Raw genomic sequence first — 23,588 nt, 5'->3', positions numbered from 1 at the left:
TAAGTGACATTAGAGTCAATATGATTCTAGAAGACCCGAATTTATGAAATATGTATAATTCCATTTACCTTTGTATTTATGAAAAATATTCAACTCACCTATCCTGGGAAACATTTTAAAACTCTATGCTCTATGACATTCTCTTTGGAAACTACTGATTTTTAATGGTATTTCCAACAGATGGTACTGTTCTCACCCTCACTGGACCTATACTTTGTAGTTACTCAGCAGAATCAGCATGGGCATTTTTGAAATTTGGCTCAGACATAAAGATTGATGACACTCCTCACATCAAGATAATGTGAGATGAAGCATATTTCTCACATGAGGCATTTATGGACAAACCTAAGGAGAGAGGCTAGCAGATCTGGGATGGCTTGGGCCAAACAGTGGGTATGGGTCTTAATACGGGTGAGAAGGTGAGATTGTGGGAAAGTTCCCAAGTGTGGGGAGTTTATATTTTCTCTGTGAACCAAAAGAGGAGGTTCTTGTGCTTGGACTTAATTATTAGTCTGTCCAGATATGGGGCCAGAAGAGAAAGAGAGTGAAGCATGAAAAGAAGTCAGCAGTCAAGTTTCAGTAATGAAGTCATAGGCTTTATTACATTTCACCCCTGAAGTCTGATTGGTAACTGAAATGTGCCATCTAGGACATGGAAGCAACCTAGATGTCCATCTGCAGCTGAATGGATAAGGAAGTTGCAGTACATATATATAATGGAATATTACTCAGCTCTAAAAAAACCACATTTGAGTCCATTCTAATGGGGTGGATGAAACTGAAGCCTATTATACAGAGTGAAATAAGTTCAGAAAGAGAAACACCAATATAGTATATTAATGCATAGATATATGGAATTTAGAAAGATGGTAACAACGACCCTGTATGCAAGATGGCAAAAGAGACACAGATATAAAAGAGACACAGACACATTTGGACTAAGTGGGAGAAAGCGAGGGTGGGATGATTTGAGAGAATAGCACTGAAACATGTATATTACCATATGTAAAATAGATGACCACTGCAAGTTTGATCCATGAAGCATGGCACTCAAGGCTGGTGCTCAGAGTGCACCCGGATTGGTGTGCAGGGAGATGTAAGGGGGTTTCAGGATGGGGACACGTGTGCACCCAAGGCTGATTCATATTGATGTATGGCAAAACCCACTACAATATTGTAAAGTAACTAGCCTCCAATTAAAGGTAAAACAAATTATCTTTTAAGAAAGGAGAGATCTCTTATTTGAAGCTGAATTTAAGTCTAAATTGTGGCAACATATGCAACCATCTGTAAAGAAAATGAAAAGCTCTGGAAGAGCACATGCATTCACTCATCCAAGATACTTCAAGGCAGCCAGGAAAGGGTGTCCACAAGTGCCCAGGACATTTGTTCAAATATCCAAGCGGCATCATTGACTTTTACTTGTTGTCTCATTTGTTGGGATATGTGAGTATTGATTATTCACAAGCATCAAAAAGGTTAGTGAATCAAAATTCCATGTACTCGATCAATAGAAAATTTAATTTTAGTATGTTTATTTCCAGGTTTTGTTGGCTAGTAGACGCATGCTAAGCTATGATAGGTTTCCCAAGTAAGTGTAGGGGACATAAGAGACGTTGGTTTGATCTCTGTCTCAGGAAGATCCCCTGGAGGAGGGCTAATAAACCCACTCTAGTATCCTTGCCTGGAGAATCCCCATGAACAGAGAAGTGTGTCAGGCCACACTTGGTTCACAGTGTCATGAGAGTCAGACATGACTGAAGCAGCTTAGCATGCATGCAAAGTATTGTCAGTAGCCATTGCTGCCTGAGAGTACTGCCCCTTATTAAGGACTTTGAGAGTGCTAGTGATTTAAATCGTATATTTGGATTTTTTTGGACAGTTCTTGAGTGGTCCATCTTAAGAAAAAAATTAATTGCTTAACATTGTGGATTCCAAGCGCAGTTTCCGTGTCCCACAATGTCTTTATTAGACAGGGCAACTGGCAACAATGTGGTACATACAGGAACAAGACTGGTGTAGTTTGTTTAGGGGCAAGAGCCCAAGAGAATTCGTGTGTGTGTGTGTGTGTGTATGAAAGTCACTCAGTCGTGTCTGACTTTTTGTGATCCTACGGATTGTATAGTCCATGGAATTCTCCAGGCCAAAATACTGGAGTGGGTAGCTGTTCCCTCTTCCAGGGGATCTTCCCAACCCAGGGGTCAAGCCCAGGTCTCCCTCACTGCAGGTGGATTCTTTACCATATGAGCCACCAGGGAAGCACTAAAGATGGGTAGTCTGTGTCCGTTGTTGCCTAGTAGATCATCTAATTCCAACATGACTGTACAGAGTTTGTTCTAATGTGCTTAATCTTGGGTTCCATCCTTTACCAAGGATGTTCTAGTTTAGGGATCAAAAGCAGAAATTCTCTAATGAGCTCTGTCATGTGTGATGGTGGAAATTCTGTCCTGGAAGTGCATGAACTTACAAACTGCTCACTCAGTTAAACCTAGCAGGCTCACCAGGGAGCCAAGGAGTTTAGGAGAGAGCTGACCTCTTCTAGCACCGTGGTACCTGGCAAGGAAAGGAGGACAAGGGAGAGCATCTCCTCCTATAAGTATACTATGTCAGAAAGCCCAGGTTTGACTCTATCCTGTGAACCCAATCATCATTTGAGCAAGGAGGCTTCAGTAACTGTGCTGAGCATGTGCGGTGTTGTTACTGTAACCTATTACACAGAGAACAGTGGACTGAAGTCCTGTGAGAACCTCAGTTTCTAAGCAGCTTTGATATATAACTATGAATTGCTACTCTCATATCATGGAGTGCAGCCTTTTGCATGAAAAGCAATTTTCAGCCATCAGGAGTTATTCAGAGACTCTTAGCAGTATCTCCAGGCAAGAATACTGGCAGGGGTTTCCATTCCCTTCTCCAGGATTTCTTCCACATCCAGAGACCAAACCTGCATCTCCTGCATTGCAGGCAGATTGTTTATCATCTGAGCCACTAGGGAAGCCCCTACAAATCACAGGAGGTAGTTAGTTGCAAGAACTCCCTCCACTGAAGAAACTCCAGCAGGTACTAAAAGATAAGCCTGCAGTATGAATATCTATATTGACTCTTGGGCTTTCTGTTATAAAGGGCTCTGTTTGAACTGGGATGATTTGTGAGTGAATACATATGTATTCCAGTATATGTAAATGTAAGCATGTGAAAGACGATGCTGTGAAAGTTCTGCACTCAATATGCCAGCAAATTTGGAAAACTCAGCAGTGGCCACAGGACTGGAAAAGGTCAGTTTTCATTCCAATCCTAAAGAAAGGCAATGCCAAAGAATGCTCAAACTACCGCACAATTGCACTCATCTCACACGCTAGTAAAGTAATGCTTAAAATTCTCCAAGCCAGGCTTCAGCAATATGTGAACCATGAACTTCCAGATGTTTAATCTGGTTTTAGAAAAGGCAGAGGAACCAGAGATCAAATTGCCAACATCTGCTGGATCATGGAAAAAGCAAGAGAGTTCCAGAAAAACATCTATTTCTGCATTATTGACTATGCCAAAGCCTTTGACTGTGTGGATCACAATAAACTGTGGAAAATTCTGAAAGAGATGGGAATACCAGACCACCTGACCTGCCTCTTGAGAAATTTGTATGCAGGTCAGGAAGCAACAGTTAGAAGTGGACATGGAACAACAGACTGGTTCCAAACAGGGAAAGGAGTACATCAAGGCTGTATATTGTCACCCTGCTTATTTAACTTATTTGCAGTGTACATCATGAGAAACGCTGGACTGGAAGAATCAAGATTGCTGTGAAAGATGTCAATAACCTCAGATATGCAGATGACACCACCCTTATGGCAGAAAGTTGAAGAAGAAATAAGGAGCCTCTTGATGAAAGTGAAAGAGGAGAGTGAAAAAGTTGGCTTAAACCTCAACATTCAGAAAACGAAGATCATGGCCTCTGGTCCCATCACCTTATGGCAAATAGATGGGGAAACAATGGAAACAGTGAGAGACTTTATTTTTCTGGGCTCCAAAATCACTGCAGATGGTGATTGCATCCATGAAATTAAAACATGCTTACTACTTGGAAAGTTATGACCAACCTAAACAGCATATTAAAAAGCAGAGACATTATTTTGTCAACAAAGGTCCGTCTAGTCAAGGCTATAGTTTTTCCAGTGGTCATGTATGGATGTGAGAGTTGGACTATAAAGAAAGTTGAGCACTGCAGAATTGGTGCTTTTGAGCTGTGGTGTTGGAGAAGACTCTTGAGAGTCCCTTGGACTGCAAGGAGATCCAACCAGTCCATCCTAAAGGAGATCAGTCCTGGGTGTTCATTGGAAGGACTTATGCTGAAACTGAAACTCCAATACTTTCGCCACCTGATGTGAAGAGCTGACTCATTTGAAAAGACCCTGATGGTGGGAAAGATTGAGGGCAGGAAGAGAAGGGGATGACAGAGGATGAGATGGTTGGATGGCATCGCTGCCTCAATGGACATGACTTTGGGTGGACTCCAGGAGTTGGTGATAGACAGGGAGGCTTGGTGTGCTGCGGTTCATGGGGTCACAAAGAGTCAGACACGACTGAGCGACTGAACTGAACTGAAATACATCCAAAAGCCAAAATGACCTCAGAGGTGTGGGGCCTAATTGATAGTAGTTGGTGCTGACAATGTAGGAGGCAACTTTTAACTGCTTAGGAAGGAAGCAGATATCAGTGGATCACATGATGCCTAAGAACTTTACAGAGATGTCAGATTCCCGAATGATCAGTCGGACAACAGCCCACCTCTACTGAGTAAGTACAGTGATGAGCACGTGTTTCTTCCTGTGAGTGAACATTCTGGCAGGAACATGTCATTAATGTAGCTTTATACTTGGGTGCCTAGAAAGAGTTTCTTGGTTTTTTTTTTCTCTCTCTCTCTCAGTTTTATGCCTGGCTCTCTCTTTCTTTTTTCATGTTGAATTTGATGTGCTCATATATTAGAAAAGGCATAACAGTTTTTTCCCTGAGCACTCTGTAGAATGGAGACCATTACCTGGCTGAGACACACAGGCAAATGGTTATAGAGTAAGAGTATTTTCCCTTGACCTAGCATCAGTCTCAGACACACAATTCATTCAGTGCTCCATGTAGGTCTGGGCTTAGATGCATGATTCACAGCTAACTTGAGGGACAGCCCCAGTCCTGTGCTCATGTCCTTATATGCAGATATCAAAACTGATTTAAGTCAGCACGGTTTTAATAGAAGCTCAAGAGGACTCCACAAAAGGAGCACAATTCAAGATGCAAGCTTGCCAGCAGTGAGGCTGTCCCAGACTCTCTGTGCAGAGGAAGCCAAGAGCCAAAGGAGAAAGATCTCAAAGGTGTGGTGATCACAGCTCAGAGTATGCCCATCATCATTTTTGGTCACTTTATCAAAGTTGAATGAAGCAACATGTGAAATGGCTCAGTTGTCAAGGTTGGTGACACTCCATTACCAAGAGAATCTTGACAGTTTATGACTCAAACAAAGGGTGCTTGGGGAGAGCTAGTCAGGTGCAAGCTGGTTTGGACCCATTAGAACAAACTAGGGGGAATGAGTTGGGCCTTCACAGTGTCAAGGAGGTTGGACTGGGAATACATGCATGGGCGAGAGAAATGTCCTGTCAGTACTAAAGGAGGGGATGCACACATGCAAGGACTTTTTTTTTTTTTTTTAAATCTGTCTCTCTACATGTGGTGCCAAAGGGAAAGGAAAGGAGAGACTTAAGAGTCAGTAGTCAAACATCTAAAAGGGAGTCAGACTATTATAATCTTCCAAGTCAAAGAAAATGGAACTATAAGCACACAATTATTGCCACTTTTATAGTATTGAGTATTATTATGTTAGCAAAAGCAATATTTATTACACAATGTTTAGTGTCTTCTATTTGCAAGACATATGCTATATACTTAGAGGCTATTTTATTATTAAATGATATTGAATAATTATCCTTGAAATTCACAATCTTAACAAAAACTTATATCATCATTCCCATATGTGAGGGAGATGAAGAGAAGAATGATTGCTTGTGGAAAAAAATTTTTACTTAAGAACTCAAGAGTGAAAGTAAAAGTTGCTCAGTATTGTCCAACTCTTTGTCACCCCATGGACTGTAGTCCATGGGGTTCTCCAGGCCAGGATACTGGAGTGGATCCCTTCTCCAGGGGATCTTCCCAACCCAGGGATCGAACTCAGGTCTCCCACATCACAGGCAGATTCTTTACTAGCTGAACCACAAGGGAAGCCTGAGTCTTAAGATTAAATAATTACTATCATATAGTTTACTTTGTAAAACCCCCCTCTTTCTCAACTGAGATACATAGAGACTTTAGAACACTCTATTCTAAGCCTTAATATCTCTCTAGTTTGGCATTTTTGTAGAGGGGAAGAATCATAAGTTCTTACTTTATCCATTAAAAATTTCTCATAATTTACAACTGTGTTTATGTAGGAGTTTTCAGTGTGCATGTGGGAAAATTTACTGAAAAATATGTTTATGTGCTATACATAAAAAAAATATATATATATATATACACACACACACAAACACATTTATGCTTATATATAGCATATAATGTTGTCAATTTATTTTATTTATATACCTTCAATAAAAGATGAGTATCAAAATCACACTAATTATATATATATTTTTCACCATTATTGATTAGGAGTCCCTTCAAGAGGTGTGAGCTAATAAGCTTTTGCTAGACTAAACAAGAATGATTATGCATTCATATTTTCTTTCTTTGGGCATTTTATCCCCTGTTTATGATTAGAAGCTATACCTTATTTGCATAAACTAACTTATTTCTAAGAATAATATCCAGCTGAGACTGGCTAGAACCTGGGATATTTCTCATCACCTTTTTTCGCATTAGTGACTATGAGTATGCTAATAAGGACATAACAGCATTTATTTGCAGCTGACTTTTGTATTCACATTTTATGGGTGCCAAGGATTCAGAAGCTAATAAATATTAATTTAAAATAAATATGTGGCAAGAAACCTCCAAATTGCATTTTATGATGTGACACACTGTGGTCCTTGCCATTGATTAGAATTGGTCCATTAATCTATCAATACACAGACCATGGTAATGACCCAGGAAATCACAGAAAAATAAAAATCTGCAGAGCTTCCTTTATATTAATTTTAAACCTCCTTCTGAAAAACAGTAAACTAGAGGTATGGCCAACAGTAAGAATTCAGGCCCTTGAATTAGGTGGACAGAGTGTCCATGGATAGTGTGTTTTCTTATATATTGAAAACTATAAATGGTCAACCTGGATATAAGGACACAATGAGGCTTTTATAACAGATAAGAATTGTTCCGACCTTGTCTGCATTTCACATTGTAAGAGAGAGTTTAAGCCAGCAAGCTTCATTGGTCCTTAGCATTAAGACAAGTTTTAGATTGATTATGTGGTTTAATAACTGATTTATTTTTTTAAATGATCTAAGTATGTATTAAATATTATATTGAATTTCAGTATATATTTAAAGACTAAATCATTACAGCTGACCTTAAAGGAATGTTAAGATTACCAGAAACCTACAAATGTGAAGGAAAATTACTCTGAGTTAATGATAAATTTAAGAATAAAATCCACAATTACTCATCATGGAAGCAACATTTTTTTTTTCTTCTTTCTACTTCCTCTTGCACAGTTAATCATGTGTTGTATTCATACATGACTACATGTATTTAAAAATTCAGATTATTTGAAACTATTAACACTAACTCAGATTCAACATTTTTTGGAATGATTGTAATTTGTGATATATTATTTTTGTTGTTTTGTTTAGTCACTAAGTCATGTCCAACTCTTTTGTGACCCCATGGATTCTAGCCCCCAGGCTCCTCTGTCCATGGGGTTTCCTAGACAAGAATACTGGAGTGGGCTGCCATTTCCTTCTCCAGGAGATCTTGTGGATCCCAACCCAGGGACTGAACGTGCATCTTCTGCACTGGCAGGCAGATTCTTTACCACTGAGCCACAAAGGAAGCCTTTATTATTTTTACTTGTTTAAATATTATTTTTTCATAAGAAACACATTTTTAAAAAGAAAGTTTGCTTATTTATTAATAAGAAATACACTATCATACACAACTTATCTTACTTGTGTATAATATTCATGCTACTTTAAAAATATCTAATTGTATAAAATGGTATATAACTTGTCATTAACACAAAGTTTGGGTTAAGCAAACATTTTACAGGTTGGTATGTATCATAAAATGTGGCAAATTTATACAATATTTTTAAACATTTGAGATCAGTTTAAATCAGTAAATAATATTCATCTATAAAAGTATTGCAACCCTCAGCAAAAGAGGATTTCTAATAATGCTGCTTTCTATTTATACTTCACAATTCTCTTATCAGCATTTCTATTAACTGTCATCTTTTCTTGGACATTTATTCTTCCCCAATGGATAGGCAAACAGATGTTGGCGCAGCTGGGTTGGATGCTGATATTTGTCTCTCTCTCGGATGGGTTTTCTGATACATTGAGAGCAGAGTCCTTTCCATTCTTTGGAGACTTATGAAGTCACTCTACTGTATAATCCTTAACTCACTAGCACTAAGGTTAAGTAAGTGATGTTAAGATCACACAGTAATTGCTATTTTTCAAATCTGAAGTTACTCACTATTCACATTTAGCCAGATGGCGAAATATTTTAACTGCTTTGAGCCTTGATGAAGTGAGTTATTCAAATAATATTATCACATTATTGAGGGTTTTTAAATTAACATTGCCATACATAGGAGGTCTTCAGACAAAATATGCTGTGGAACGTCTTACCATTTATGTATAAAATTTAACATGTAAAAGATAAACAATTTGTATATTATTGAAATATAAGAACAGTATAAAGAATGGAATATGCAAAAATTTCCTATTCCTGATTATTAGGGAAGAGTGAATTGCATGAATTTTCATGAAAAAATGTTCAACAGCATGGTCTAATTTTATTTCAAAAGGGTGTTTTCTAAAGTGGCTGTATTGTTTTATACTCTCACAAGCCATATGTGAAAGTCCAGGTCCTCTACATCGACAGTTGGTAAAGACAGATTTTTTTTTAATAATTTGGTTAATATATATACTATTTTATCCAGTAGTCTATTCATTTAGGTGGGGAGTGGTGGGTCTCTGCAGTCCTCGGGTATTGTGTGTGTGTGTGTGTGTGTGTGTGTGTGTGTTTTATTAAGGCATATCAACTAGATTCCTTTCCCAGTAGGTTATTAAACCTAAATTTAGATTTCCCTTGTGGCTCAGACGTTAAAGTGTCTGCCTACAATGCATGCAGGAGACCCAGATTCGTTCCCTGGGTCAGGAAGATCTCCTGGAGAAGGAAATGGCAACTCACTCCAGTACACTTGCCTGGAGAATCCCATGGATGGAGGAGCCTGGTGGGCTACAGTCCATGGTGTCACAAAGAGTCGGACACTACTGAGCAATTTCACTTTAAGTGAATTTACTTTCAATATAAGGGGAAAATACCTTAGTAACCTATAGTTAATTAACTGATACCCTTCCTTTCATGTTGTAAATTATGCTTTTAAACATCTATTAGTGTGTGATGCTCTTTGAATAATGAAATTCCTTTCTATCTTTAAAACATAAGCAAATGCTCATATTCTTTGTGATGCCTCTCCCGATTACATCTGGTTGCTATAATTGATGTTCAGCATTAGCTTTTTTTCATTTTTTTGGTATCTAAATATATATATGTGTGTATATATATATATATACACACCATTGTTTTTATACTTGAGACACTAAATTATAATATATATACACATATATGAACTTTTAAATTTCAATAAAATAATCTGAAATTCTACAAACCAGAAATAAAGCATTTGATATTAATGTATTTTTCATATGCTACACATATATTTCACATCAAGTGTTACTATTTTTTAGTTATATTGCTAATTAGCAATTATAGCTTTACATTTTATAGCTGTGACTCATGTTCTCAATTCATAAAAGTTAGACGAATTCAGTTAACCCTAGATTATAAGAGAACTACCAGTGAATTTAATCACCTGATCAAGGTTCTCCTCTATTTCCCATTTTATGTTATTTTGTTTTTTTTTAGATCTAATAGTTCCCTTTAAATATACAGTTAAACATTTCCACCTAGAATCATTATCTTTAAACAAATATGCTAACTCCATAGTACTATAAAGGAGAAAGAAATGATCATCTCTATGTAAGACTGTATCTTCCTATCTATCACTCAGGTTAAAAACTGATATACCAGTTTTGCAGTATTTTATTTGAGAAAATGCCCTAACTCACCTGTATGTTTAGTGTGCTTGTATAAATGCTGATTAAACAAAAATGGTATAAATAGATTCCCCAATAATATGGCAATTTAAATACATCTTTCCACTGAACAGCTTAACGTGAACAGGGTAAGGTGGAGAATTTTATGTAACTATATCTGTGACCCATTAAAGGGCCTATGCAGAAATGATGAGGGAACATGCAAATACTTTTCTCAAACACATGAAATAGCTCAAAAATGTGTCATGATTTTGCTTCATTTTCAGTTTTCTCTGTATGGTGTGGTTGTCTTCCTTGGAGTTTTTAAGGGTTGCATTTTTCAGTGACAAAATTTACATATAATGTTAAGGAATGTCTTTGTCATGAAATCTGTTGGGGTTATCCTCTTTTTCATGCTAATTTGAACCAGTCCTTTTGTGGGTCCACTGCACTCTCTGACCATTGGTTTCCTTTGCATCTTATTCTATAATATAAAGCAAGTTGTGACTTGCTTTTTTCTGAATCACAATTATTAGTCATTCTTTTATTCCAGTTTCATTTTGATACTGTACATTTTGTATAATATTTCAAAAAGTTTTTGAGACAGAAAAACTTACCTATACCTGAAGTGAAAGTTGCTTAGTTGTGTCTGACTCTTTGCAACTTCATGCACTATATCATCTATAGAATTCTCTAGGTCAAAATACTGGAGCGAATAGCCTTTTCCTTCCTCAGGGGATGTTCCCAACCCAGGGACTGAACCCAGGTCTCTCACATTGCAGGCAGATTCTTTACCAGCTGAGCCACAAGGTAAGACCAAGAATACTGGAGTGGTCAGTCTATCCCTTCTCCAGTGGATCTTCCCAACCTAGGAATGGAACTGGGGTCTCCTTTATTGCAGGCAGATCCTTAACCAACTGAGCTATCAGGGAAGCCTAAGAAACTTAAAAATACCTTTATCCTGCACATAGATATGACTGCTAACTTGCTAAGTATAGAAATATAGATTTAAAAGCACTTTGACTCAACTTTGAGAGCATACATAAATTGTTTCATAAAAACTCATCCTGTTGAAAAGATATCTGGGCAAAAAGTTAATGCTATTTTGTAAAACTTTTCACTTAAAAATATTTTAAACCTTTCTATTTATCCTTAGATTTAATTTTACTAGGATCCATAGATTTCTTGTTTCCTTTTGCTTTCATTTATTCTGTTAAACTTTTAAAACCCTATTCTTTATCTACTAATTGATTTGACAAGTTTTTCATACCATACCTAGATTCTGAAGAATGTTTTAAATTGCCAATATATTCTAAATTTTGTGTTCTAAATAGAATAAATAATTCTAAATAGAATAAATAAAATCTATGTTCTTTTTTTTTAAATCTATATTCTAAATAGAATGTTTGAAGTTCTAAATTATCAACATCCATTGGATCATAGAAAAAGCAAGAGAATTCCAGAAAAAACATCTACTTCTGCTTAATTGACTAGGCTAAAGCCTTTGACTGTGTGGATCGCAACAGACTGTGGAAAAATCTTAAAGGGATGGGAATAGCAGACCACCTCACCTGCCTCCTGAGAGATCTATATGCAGGTCAAGGAGCAACAGTTAGAACCAGACATGAGACAACAGGCTGGTTCCAAATTAGGAAATAAGTATGTCAAGGCTGTATGTTGTCACCCTGCTTATTTAGCTTAGATGCAGAGTACATCATGCAAAATGCCAAGCTGCATGAAGCACAAGCTGATGACAAGATTGCCAGGAAAAATATCAATAACCTTAGACATGCAGAAGACACCACCTTTATGACAGAATGTGAAGAGGAACTGAAGAGCCTCTTGATGAAAGTGAAAGAGAGTGAAAAAGTTGGCTTAACACTCAACATTCAAAAACGAAGATCATGGCATCTGATCCCATCACTTCATGGCAAGCCGATAGGGGAACAGTATAAACAGTGACAGGCTTTATTTTCCTGGGCTCCAAAATCATTGCAGATGGTGACTGCAGGCATGAAATTAAAAGATGCTTGCCCCTTGGAAGTAAAGCTGTGACCAATCTAGACATCATAATAAGAGGAGAGGTGTTACTTTGCCGACAAAGGTCCGTCTAGTCAAAGCTATGGTTTTTCCAGTAGTCATGTATGGATGTGAGAGTTGGACTATAAAGAAGTCTGTTTACTTCAGTCACTTAGTAATGTCCTATTCTTTCCCATGGACTGCAGCATGCCAGGCTTCCCTCTCCATCACCAACTCCTGGAGCTTACTCAAACTCATGTCCATCGACTTGGTGATGTCATCCAGCCACCTCATCCTCCTTCCTCCCCTTCTCCTCCTGCCTTCAATCTTTCCCAGCATCAGGAGCTTTTCCAATCAGTCAGTCCTTCGCATCATGTGGCCAAAGTATTGGAGTTTCAGCTTCAACATCAGTCCTTCCAATGAATATTCAGGACTGATTTCCTTTAGGTCTGACTGGTTGAATCTCCTTGCAGTCCAAGGGACTCTCAAGAGTCTTCTCCAACACCGAAGTTCAAAAGTATCAATTCTTTGGTGCTCAGCTTTCTTCATGGTCCACCTCTCACATCCACATATGACTACTGGAAAAACCATAGTTTTGACTACATGAACGTTTGTGGGCAAAGTAATATCTCTGCTTTTTAATATGCTGTTTAGGTTGGTCATAGCTTTTCTTCCAAGTAGAAAGCATCTTTTAATTTCATGACTGCAGTCACCATATGCAGTGATTTTGGAGCCCAAGAAAATAAAGTCTCTCACTATTTCCATTGTTTCCCCATTTATTTGCCATGAAGTCATGGGACCAGATGCCATGATCTTAGTTTTTTGAATGTTGAGTTTTAAGCCAGCTTTTTCACTCTCCTCTTTCACTTTCATCAAGAGGCTCTTTTGTTCCTCTTTTTTTTTAAAATTTTATTTTTAAACTTTACAAATTGTATTAGTTTTGCCAAATATCAAAATGAATCTGCCACAGGTATACATTTGTTCCCCATCCTGAACCCTCCTCCCTCCTCCCTCCCCATACCATCCCTCTGGGTCGTCCCAGTGCACTAGCCCCAAGCATCCAGTATCGTGCATCGAACCTGGACTGGCAACTCGTTTCATACATGATATTATACATGTTTCAATGCCATTCTCCCAAATCTTCCCACCCTTTCCCTCTGCAACAGAGTCCATAAGACTGTTCTATCAGGTCTTGAAAGAAAAGAAACCTGAGCACCGAAGAATTGATGCTTTTGAACTGTGCTGTTGAAGAAGACTCTTGAGAGTCCCTTGCACAGCATGAAGACCAAACCAGTCAATCCTAAAGGAAATCAATCCTGAATATTCATTGTAAGGACTGATGCTGAAGCTGAAATTCCATACTCTGGCCACCTACTGCAAAGAACTGACTCATTAGAAAAGACCCTGATGCTGGGAAAGATTAAACACAGGAGGAGAAGGGGACGACAGAGGATGAGATGGTCGGGTGGCATCGCCAACTTGATCGACATAAGTTTGACCAAGTTGCAGGAGTCACTGAAGGTTAGGGAAGACTGGCATCCTGCAGTCCATGGGGTTGCACAGAGTCAGACATGACTGAAGGACTGAACTGACTGGCTGATGTTCTAAAGAATGTTCTAGACTCTGGGGCATTCACTCTTGATTAAGGATGATCAATATTATTACCACTATGGAGGTTACATTACATTGAGGAGAGGCAGGCAAAAAAATGAAAAAAAATACATTACTAAGTACATTGCTATTTAAGATAAGGAAATAGTAAGGGAATGAGGGAGGTTAATTAGATCAATGGTACCTGAGGAGCTTAAAGAAAGATAAAGGTTTCTGTTAAGTCCAGCAGGTTGATGTTTGTACAGACTTGAAGGCAGTGAGGCAGTTAGACAATCCTATGTCTCTAGAAAAAGCATTATGTTCCAAAGAAAGTTCCCGTAGAAACAGCAGCAGTCGGAACATCCCCAGCATGTCTGAGGTATGACCAAAGGCTGGTGGCCAGCAGGCTGAAGCAAGGAGGAGAGTAATAGAAAAGGAAGTCAGAAAGATGGGGCTTTGTTGGTCAGTTAGGACCTCAGAGGTCACTCAAAGAACATAGCTTCAAGTGTGAAAGAAACAGGGATTCATGGGTTACGAACACAGAAGCATCACAATCTGTTTTTGACATATTTTTAAAAAGATTTCTTTTGATGTGGATCACTTTTAAGGTCTTTATCAAGTTTGTTGGACCTCCCTGGTAGCTCAGATGGTAAAGAATCTGCCTGGAATGTGGTTTACCTGGGTTCAACCCCTGGGTTGAAAAGATCCCCTCCAGGAGGGCTTAGCAACCCATGCCAGTATTCTTGCCTGGAGAACCCCCTTGGACAGAGGAGGCTGGCAGGCTACAGTCCATGGCGTCACAAAGAGTCAAATTTGTTACACAGAACACCGTTTCTGTTTTATGCTTTTTTGTTTGTTTGTTTGTTTGTTTTTTTGGCCATGGCCAGGGATCAAACCTGTGCCCCCTGCATTGGAAGGCAAAGTTTTAGCCACTGTGCTGCCAGGGAAGTCCCATAATCTGGATTTAAAAACATTGCAGTGAAGCTGTGATGAGTTGACTCTTGAGTTCAACAGGAAACTGGGGAGACCTACTTATTGCATTCACCCAGATGAGGAGAGTGGTGATTTATATCAGGGAGGCTGCATTGGAGGAGTGGGAAGTAACTGGATCCTGCACATCTTTATCTTGTTCTGAAGTCAACAAGATTTCCTAATGGAATCAATAAACTGAGTGAAACAGTCCTCATCTTCTTGGAAATGGTCTTCTGTGTAATCTTTGACTTGGGGATTTGGTTTAAATATTAAAATGACATCATATGCTCCCCCCTGTCTTTCAAAGACTGTTAAGCCCTCCTCCATAGGGCATGAACGCTCTTGTTTTGGGTTTTTATTTTTTAAGTATCATTACACAGCTCTAAGTTACAGTTACTTTAAAGCTATTCTGGGTAGATGGGAAAACAAACACATGTTCTAAGCTCTGGCATGATAAAAGATAATCCCATCAATATTTGTAAGACAGTAATTTGTAGAGCCATTTTAGATTTATAACAAAATTGAGAAGGTGGTATAGAGTTTTCCCATGTACTCCTACCCTCACATATGTAAGGCCTCCCCCATTATCAACACTGCTCACTAGAATGGTACATTTCTTACCAAAAATAAATTTACATTGACATTTCGTAGTCACCGTTAAGTTGACAGTTAACCTAGACTTCACTCTTGGTTATTATGAATTCTATGGATTTGAACAAATGCATGTGGGCTTCTCTTGTGGCTCAGGCCATAGAGCCTGCCTACAATGCTGGAGACCTGGGTTCAGTCCCTGGGTCAGGAAGATCCCCTGGAGAAGGGAATGGCTACCCACTTTAGTAATCTTGCCTAGAGAATTCCATGGACAGAAGATTTTAATGGCCTACAGTCCATGGGGTTCAAAGAGTTGGACATGACTGAGTGACTAACATTTTTCCTTTCCTAATGACATGTATCCTCCATTACAGTATCATATAAAGTATTTTCACTGCCCTAACATTACTTTGTGTTATTGCTTATTCATTTTAACCCCCACCACCAACAGGGAGAATTCTTAAGTCTTTTGTTACATACTGCCACATTTTCTAAAATACTAACAATTTATCCACTCTCCAAAAGAGAGGCTGACTTTGTATTGCATTGGCAATGGCACCCCACTCCAGTACTCTTGCCTGGAAAATCCCATGGATGGAGGAGTCTGGTAGGCTGCAGTCCAGGGGATCGCTAAGAGTCAGACACGACTGAGCGACTTCACTTTCACTTTTCACTTTTCATGCATTGGAGAAGGAAATGGCAACCCACTCCAGTGTTCTTGCCTGGAGAATCCCAGGGACAGGGGAGCCTGGTGGGCTGCCGTCTATGGGGTCGCACAGAGTCGGACATGACTGAAGTGACTTAGCAGCAGCAGCAGCCTGAACATTAGTTATAATATCCTCTAGTAGTTGATTTGTAATTATTAGATCTTGATATTATTAAATTGACCTTAATGGTCTTCAGGTGTGAAATACTGAGAGATGTATGAAACAGATATATTAGACACGATGTTCATTCCACTCCCATTACTGTAAAAGAACCACAGAGAATAGATGCTGATGCAAGCCAAGAAATTTTTGAAATTGACACAACTAGTTCACCTTAAATAGACAAAAATTCACAAAGTTAAGCAATTTTGGATAAGGCCATACAGTGAGTGAAATATTATTTCAGAGTTTTATATTTTAAAGCATTAAATAATATAAGCTGAGCTATGTGGAATATAATGTACTACTTGTTTGCAAAATGCAAATTTTCCCTAATTTTAATTCACTAACAAAGGAATGAATTGTTTTCTTAAATTTTCATTTGTTCTCCATTAAACTTGAATTGACTGAAATCTTTAGCCATTTCAATAGAAGCTCTCTTATAGCACAGCTAAATTGTATAGATTAATTTTTAGACAGCTTTTATGAGATAAAATTTAATTAAATTTTCATAGCTGAATCTATATCAGGCTTTTGATGATATAGCACTTAAAGCACAATATGCATTTTATTAAACAAAAACTAACAATCCATTTTGTATACTTAGTCATTAAGGAAAGCATTATCTCAAATTATTGAGGCAAGAGTAGAATGTTGGTCAAAGCTAGAAAGACTTAAAAGAAGGTAATAAGCCCAGTTAAGATTAACTATCTGGCATTTTGTATTTTCCAAAATTACTTTATTAGTCTTTCTTTTATTTATGAATTTGACTGTCTTCTACGTCAGTCTACCATGCTTGGTTCAAAAGAGATGGCTACAAGGCAACTTACAGGCACTTTCCTCAAGATGCTCACCTCTGAGTTAGTATAAAACAAAAGATTAACAAAGAGACATCCTGTAAATGCATGTGCTTCTAGAGCATGGGACAAGGGCTAAGAGAACCTGAGAACTCAGACTGAGGGTGAGAAGCATGAGTTTTAACAAAGAGGTCTTCCTCCCTGATGTGTGTTGAAGAATACGTCGGAAGAGAGTATGTTGGGTAAACAATGAGTCTTCCAGTTAAAGGGTCCTGCTCTGGAAATAAAGTAGAATTCATAAACTCCAAGTTCTGCATGTTCACCACTGGTGGCTCTTCTCTCTTTCACTCCTCAACCTCAGTGCTTCATCCCTTCTACCGTGTATATTTTCAGCAACATTCTCAAGTACTTTCTCCAGCCGGTCTTTCTGTTTTCCAAACTGTTTTCTGTGAAGCTGAAAGAACTATATATATATATATATATATATATATATTTTCAAGTAACAGATATAAATCATGGAAATAATCCACTTAAAAATTGTCCCTGACTTCCCAGAACCTATAAGATAAAAATTCCTAAACCTTATAATAACATCTGGATATGTGTATGCCTTAAAAAAAAATGGGGTATAGTTGCTCTACAATGTACAATGAAATGAAATGGCTATATGTATACATATACCCCCTCCCTGTTGGAGCTCCCTCCCCGCTGTATCCCACTCTTCTGCTGCTGCTAAGTCGCTTCAGTCGTGTCCGACTCTGTGCAACCCCATAGACAGCAGCCCACCAGGCTCCCCCGCCCCTGGGATTCTCCAGGAAAGAACACTGGAGTGGGTTGCCATTTCCTTCTCCAATGCATGAAAGTGAAAAGTGAAAGTGAAGTCGCTCAGTTGTGTCCGACTCTTCGCGATCCCATGGATTGCAGCCCACCAGGCTCCTCCGTCCACGGATTTTCCAGGCAAGAGTACTGGAGTGGGGTGCCATTGCCTTCTCCGATCTCACTCCTCTAGGTTACCACAGGGCACCGGGCTGAGCTCCCTGCACTATATAACAGCTTCCCCCTAGCTATCTGTTTTACACAGGGCAGTGCACACATCAGTCTCAATCTCCCAATTCATCTCACCCTCCCCCCATGTCCACACGTCCATTCTCTGTCTGCATCTCTATTCCTACTCTGCAAATAGGTGCATCCGTAACTTTTGTGTTTTAGATTCTACATATATGCATTAATATACAATATTTATTTTTATTTCTGCTTGATACCACTCTGTATGATGGACTCTATATCAAAAAAGGAAAAACAACCCAATTGGAAAACAATGGGCAGAAGATGTATCCCTCTGAACTCAATCTGCAGTCCTAGAACTTGGCTAGTCCCCCCCTGTCCTTATCCATGTGAGTCACTCTTAGTCGTTGACAGCCTGCTGTTCTTAGCCCAGCCACACTCTATGAGTGTGCAAACATTTGTTTTGAGCACACAGAATCCTCTCTCTCACTCTTCTCCTCATTTGTCACACCTTCATCTTCTATCTGGAAATTCCTATTTGCTCTTCAACATTCATTTGAAATGTAATTCCTTTAGTGAATCATTTATTACCCTCCTCAGTGTTAAGACTGTCTGAACCATACTTTGCTTTTCAGCCCATGAAGCATCTTATTTGCAGTCTTACTCTTTGATGCAATTCATTTCTCATAAATGCAACGCCTCAGCCTTGAGAATTATACAAGATAAATGGTATACTCCCTACCTATATGGATATCACATTTTGGGAAGAAAGAGAGACATGTCAGATGACAATTAAAATACAAGGTGATAAAGAACATTATAAGAATATAGATGGAGTGTCCTGGGAACAGATAAGACAATATTTAATCTGAAATTTTGTGGGAGATGGAGGAAGAGTTGGTCAGAGATAGCTCTGAAAAGAAAGTGATATTAGAGCTGGCCTTGCCTATTTAGTAATGGGAGTTACTGTGGTGATAAAGGCAGAGACTGGACATAATCTCAGATGCCAGTGCCTGCTCAAAGATGAAACTGGACACACAACTCCACTAGGTTCAGATGTCCATTTGCAGCAGAGATGAATGAAGGGAAAGAGAAGACACAGTGACGCTGGCAAAGGGACACCGAACAAGGCCATTTCCCATTAATTATAAAAGCAGGCATCACACAGCCAGCTTGAGTCATTAGCAAAGGGGGATGTGAAATTAATTGAAATCTCTCTCTTGGTAAGAAATTTCTGACCCCTACTAAAAATGGCAGCTATTGCGAGGTCATGAAAGAAAAAAAAAATTCTATGACAGGAGTTTAGGCTTCACTGCGATTGAAGCGACTTAGCAGCAGCAGCAAGAGCAATAGGGTCATTCAAAGTTTTGAAAAAGAAGATTGATGTAATCAAGTGTCTCTTTAAAAAATAAGGCTGGAAGGCAGTGGGGAAAACTCATTGCAAGACTTAAAGTATGGCTTTCCAGGATAGGGTTAGGATTTTATTTCAGAAGTTTAGAAGTTCAGCATAGAGAAATAAGAACTTGACCTAGAGCTGTGACAGTTGGAATGAGGCAGAAAGGAATGAGCTGGAGAGTTATTTTGGAGATAATATATGTCAAACTTCCTAACCAATAATAAACACCAGTGCCAGGGAGACTCGGCTTCTGTCATGGGCACCTGGCCCATAGCAGTGAAATGAAGCTAAACAGAGGAAGACAAGCACACTGAGTGGGGAGAATCTACTCACATTTGCGAATCTTGCACTTTTCATTTCATAATACATATTATAGATACAATTTTATAGAAGGTTAATTAATTATTTTAGTAGCTGGAGATACTAAGATTTATGTAATTTTTCTATTGGCATTTAGGTAACTGTCAGACTTTTCCCCTATTACAAAATAAATTTACATAGACAAGTATAAGGATAACATCATATAAATGCTTTGAAGTAAATTTCTAAATCAAAAGGAATATGCATTTTTGATACACAAGGATCATTTTTTTTTAGGGAAATGAAGTTAGAGTGGTGGAAATATATAACAGCTCAGAGAGAAATCTATAACTTCGCCATTTTACAAGTGAGTGTTGCTGAACAACAGTTTTTTCTAGCTTCTGATAGTAAGTGTGGTCAAGAACAGAAGATGGTAGTCAGGAAAATTCCACAGTTGGGTATTGAATGAGATGTGCTCTGGCTGCTCCTTTTAACTAAAAACACGATGAGGATTATCGTGTAGCCAAACTTATTCAAGACCTAAAGTATACTTCATTATATAGAATGATAAAATAGACTTCATACAAATGAAACTCTCAGTTTGATGAAGTGGCTGATTAGTACTTTTCAGTTTTGTTTGTTTGTTTGTTTTTTTAACCAGAGAAAGTTCTTTTTATGTTTTTTTTTTTAATCTTGTTTTTTTATATATATTTTCTTTTTTTTAAATTTATTTTAATTAGAGGCTAATTACTTTACAATATTGTATTGGTTTTGCCATACATCAACATGAATCTGCCATGGGTGTACATGTGTTCCCAATCCTGAACCCCCTTCCCACATCCCTCCCCATACCATCCCTCTGGGTCATCCCAGTGCACCAGCCCCAAGCATCCTGTATCCTGTATCAAACGTGGACTGGCGATTCGTTTCTTATATATTATACATGTTTCAATGCCATTCTCCCAAATCACCCCCCACTCACTAAGTGTCCTAATTTTAAATGATGTCTAGCTTACACAGCTTAACTGGCAGTTCTCACATTCTTGCAGTAGAGGAAGCACACTGAATTCCGAATAACATAACATCAGCTGAGTACCAGAATTAACTTCAGTTTACTATATGATGTTAAGCAACCACTTGTTTTCTAGAATCCAGTTCTCTCATTTTATACGTTAAACTGTGTTCAATTCCACTTCAGTAACCATGTACATTAAATGGCATTTAATAGAGCAAGAGTCAGTAAACATTTTCTCTAAAGAGCCACTTAGGTAATCTTTTAGACTTTTCAAGACACGCAGTCTCTTTCGCAAGTACTCACCTCTGCCACTGTGGCATGAGAGCAGCCAGAGACATTTCACAAATCAACAGGCTGACCAGATGGTAGCCCTGATTTGGTCATCAGGATGTGTAGTTTTCCAAGCACTGGAACAGAGGAATAAAGGAAAGGCTTATAATACAACTCATTGCGTGTTCTTGAATTCTGAGACACAATGATTCTAAATTATACATATTTCAGCATTTTTTTTTAAATTGTGGGACACATAAATATTTTCTGAAGTAGTGTATATGGATACTAACAAAAGGCACAAAAATTAAAATACTCCTAAATTTCTACTGGAAATATTTTGAAACTCCTCAATAATCATAAAGATATGAATGTGTATCCCCCAAACCAAATGAAATCCAAACAGCAACAAAATATATTCTAAGCTTCCTAAATAGAGGATTTCAGAAGCTTTGCTGTCTTTCTCTCATAACTACATTTCAAAGGTCTTCAGTTGTCTTAATGTGAAATGCAGGAATGAACCTACAGAGATCAACTTAGCAGAACTGTTTGGTTTGAAATTTGTGGAACTTCATGGAGTGGCATTGCCATGGAACTGAAATGGGTGGCATTGCCATGGAGCCGCTTTTGAATTATGTTTACATTTAGTTTTAATAAAGAAGTGTACCTGTGAAGAAAGATGAACAATTTATAAACATGAATCTCAAGTGACGAAAACAATAAAATAATCTAATACTATAAATTTATAGACCAGTAACTTTTCATATACGAATAAAGGTTCTGTTATTTTCCTGCCAAGAAAAGCTTCATTTTTAAACCTTGTATGAGATGAATTATTGTGCTGCAAAATTAAACATTATGATTTATGGGACTTATTAAGTGTAAAAAAAGAGTGTAATTAGTTTTCTAGTGCCAGAGGCATGTCCGAATTATTTGAGTGTGATATAGCCAGTTATTTGATAAACCTATAACCATGAGTTGATGGAAAATAATTGACATTCTCTCTTCTAATATATTAAGATTTTTTTAATATTGTTGTTGATTTTAATTATAAGGTGAGGCTATTAAAACTAACCATTCTTTTTTTTTTTTTTTTTGGAATTTCTATGTAAAAACATGACATGGCTGGCACTTACTTGAACCTATATAATTTAATTAAACAAGCAAAATTGGTAAAAAAAAATTATGAAAAGTGGCATTAATAATGAACTTAGTGTATCATGCCTTGTTTTACATGACAGAACATTCTCTTAGAATTTCTATTGGAGGAAAAGTGTCACATCCCCTTCTCAATAGAGATTTCCCTTCTAGACGGCTTTGGTCTCCATCTGTGTCATCCTAGGGATGAGGTTGAGGGGATAGTCATTCCCCAAGGGACTGTGTTGCATGGCAGTGTTAGAGGCATCAGTTCAGTTCAGTCGCTCAGTCATGTCCAACTCTTTGCGACCCCATGAATCACAGCACGCCAGGCCTCCCTGTCCATCACCAACTCCCAGAGTTTACTCAAACCTACGTTCATCGAGTCGATGATGCCATCCAGCCATCTCATCCTCTGTTGTCCCCTTCTTCTCCTGCCCTCGATCCCTCCCAGCATCAGAGTCTTTTCCAATGAGTCAACCCTTCACATAAGGTGGCCAAAGTACTGGAGTTTCAGCTTTAGCATCATTCCTTCTAAAGAAATCCCAGGGCTGATCTCCTTCAGAATGGACTGGTTGGATCTCCTTGCAGTCCAAGGGACTCTCAAGAGTCTTCTTCAACACCATGGTTCAAAAGCATCAATTCTTTTGCGCTCAGCTTTCTTCACAGTCCAACTCTCACATTCATACATGACCACTGGAAAAACCATAGCCTTGACTAGACAGACCTTTGTTGGCAAAGTAATGTCTCTGTTTTCAATATGCTATCTAGGTTTACACAGGAACAAAACAAAATCATGTGAGCCTCCTAATGGCCTTAACCTGTAACTACGTTACTATCATTTTCATAGACATATCTTTGTCCAGACTTCTCTGGTGGCTCAAACGGTAAAGAATCCACTTGCAAAGCAGGAAAACGGGTTTGATCCCTGGGTTGGGAAGATGCCCTGGAGGAGGGCATGGAAACCTATTCCAGTATTCCTGTCTGGAGAATCTCCATGGACAGAGGTGCCTGGCAGGCTGTAGTACATGGGGCCATATGAATTGGAGCCAAGTAAGCGACTAAGCACTTCTTTGGCCAAAGCATATAACACAGCTAAACTCACAGTCTAGGGATGGGAGAGAATGTTCTCTTCATCATAAAGCAAACACAGTGTAAATATTGGTAAAAATGAAGAGATTCACAGACTTTGAGAACAAACTGATGGTTGCCAGGGGTAAGGAAGGGGAGATATGATAGGGAATTTAGGATGGACATGTACACACTGCTATATTTAAAATGGATAATCAATAAGGTCCTATTGTATAGCACATTGGACTGTGAGCAGGAATA

At 38.4% G+C, this 23,588-nt stretch overlaps 1 long non-coding RNA gene across 26 annotated transcripts in view; it reads right to left on the bottom strand.

Moving 5' to 3' along the window:
• Positions 1-23,588, bottom strand: part of LOC147366670 (uncharacterized) — a 927,553-nt gene that overhangs the window by 251,624 nt on the left and 652,341 nt on the right. For 25 of the 26 annotated variants that reach the window (XR_015168902.1, XR_015168894.1, XR_015168892.1 and 22 more), the window contains one exon: positions 21,153-21,256. This is a non-coding gene — a long non-coding RNA (uncharacterized LOC147366670). Of the gene's footprint in view, positions 1-16,817; positions 17,588-21,152; positions 21,257-23,588 lie in introns of those variants that run through there. The other variant, XR_015168890.1, reaches the window with a different exon arrangement.

Source organism: Bos grunniens, chromosome 8 (genome assembly GCF_055505025.1).
Source record: "Bos grunniens cultivar Pamir isolate PY7600 chromosome 8, Bosgru_T2T1.0, whole genome shotgun sequence".
Lineage (NCBI taxonomy): Eukaryota > Metazoa > Chordata > Mammalia > Artiodactyla > Bovidae > Bos > Bos grunniens.
This window is presented reverse-complemented; position numbering and strand designations above follow the sequence as displayed.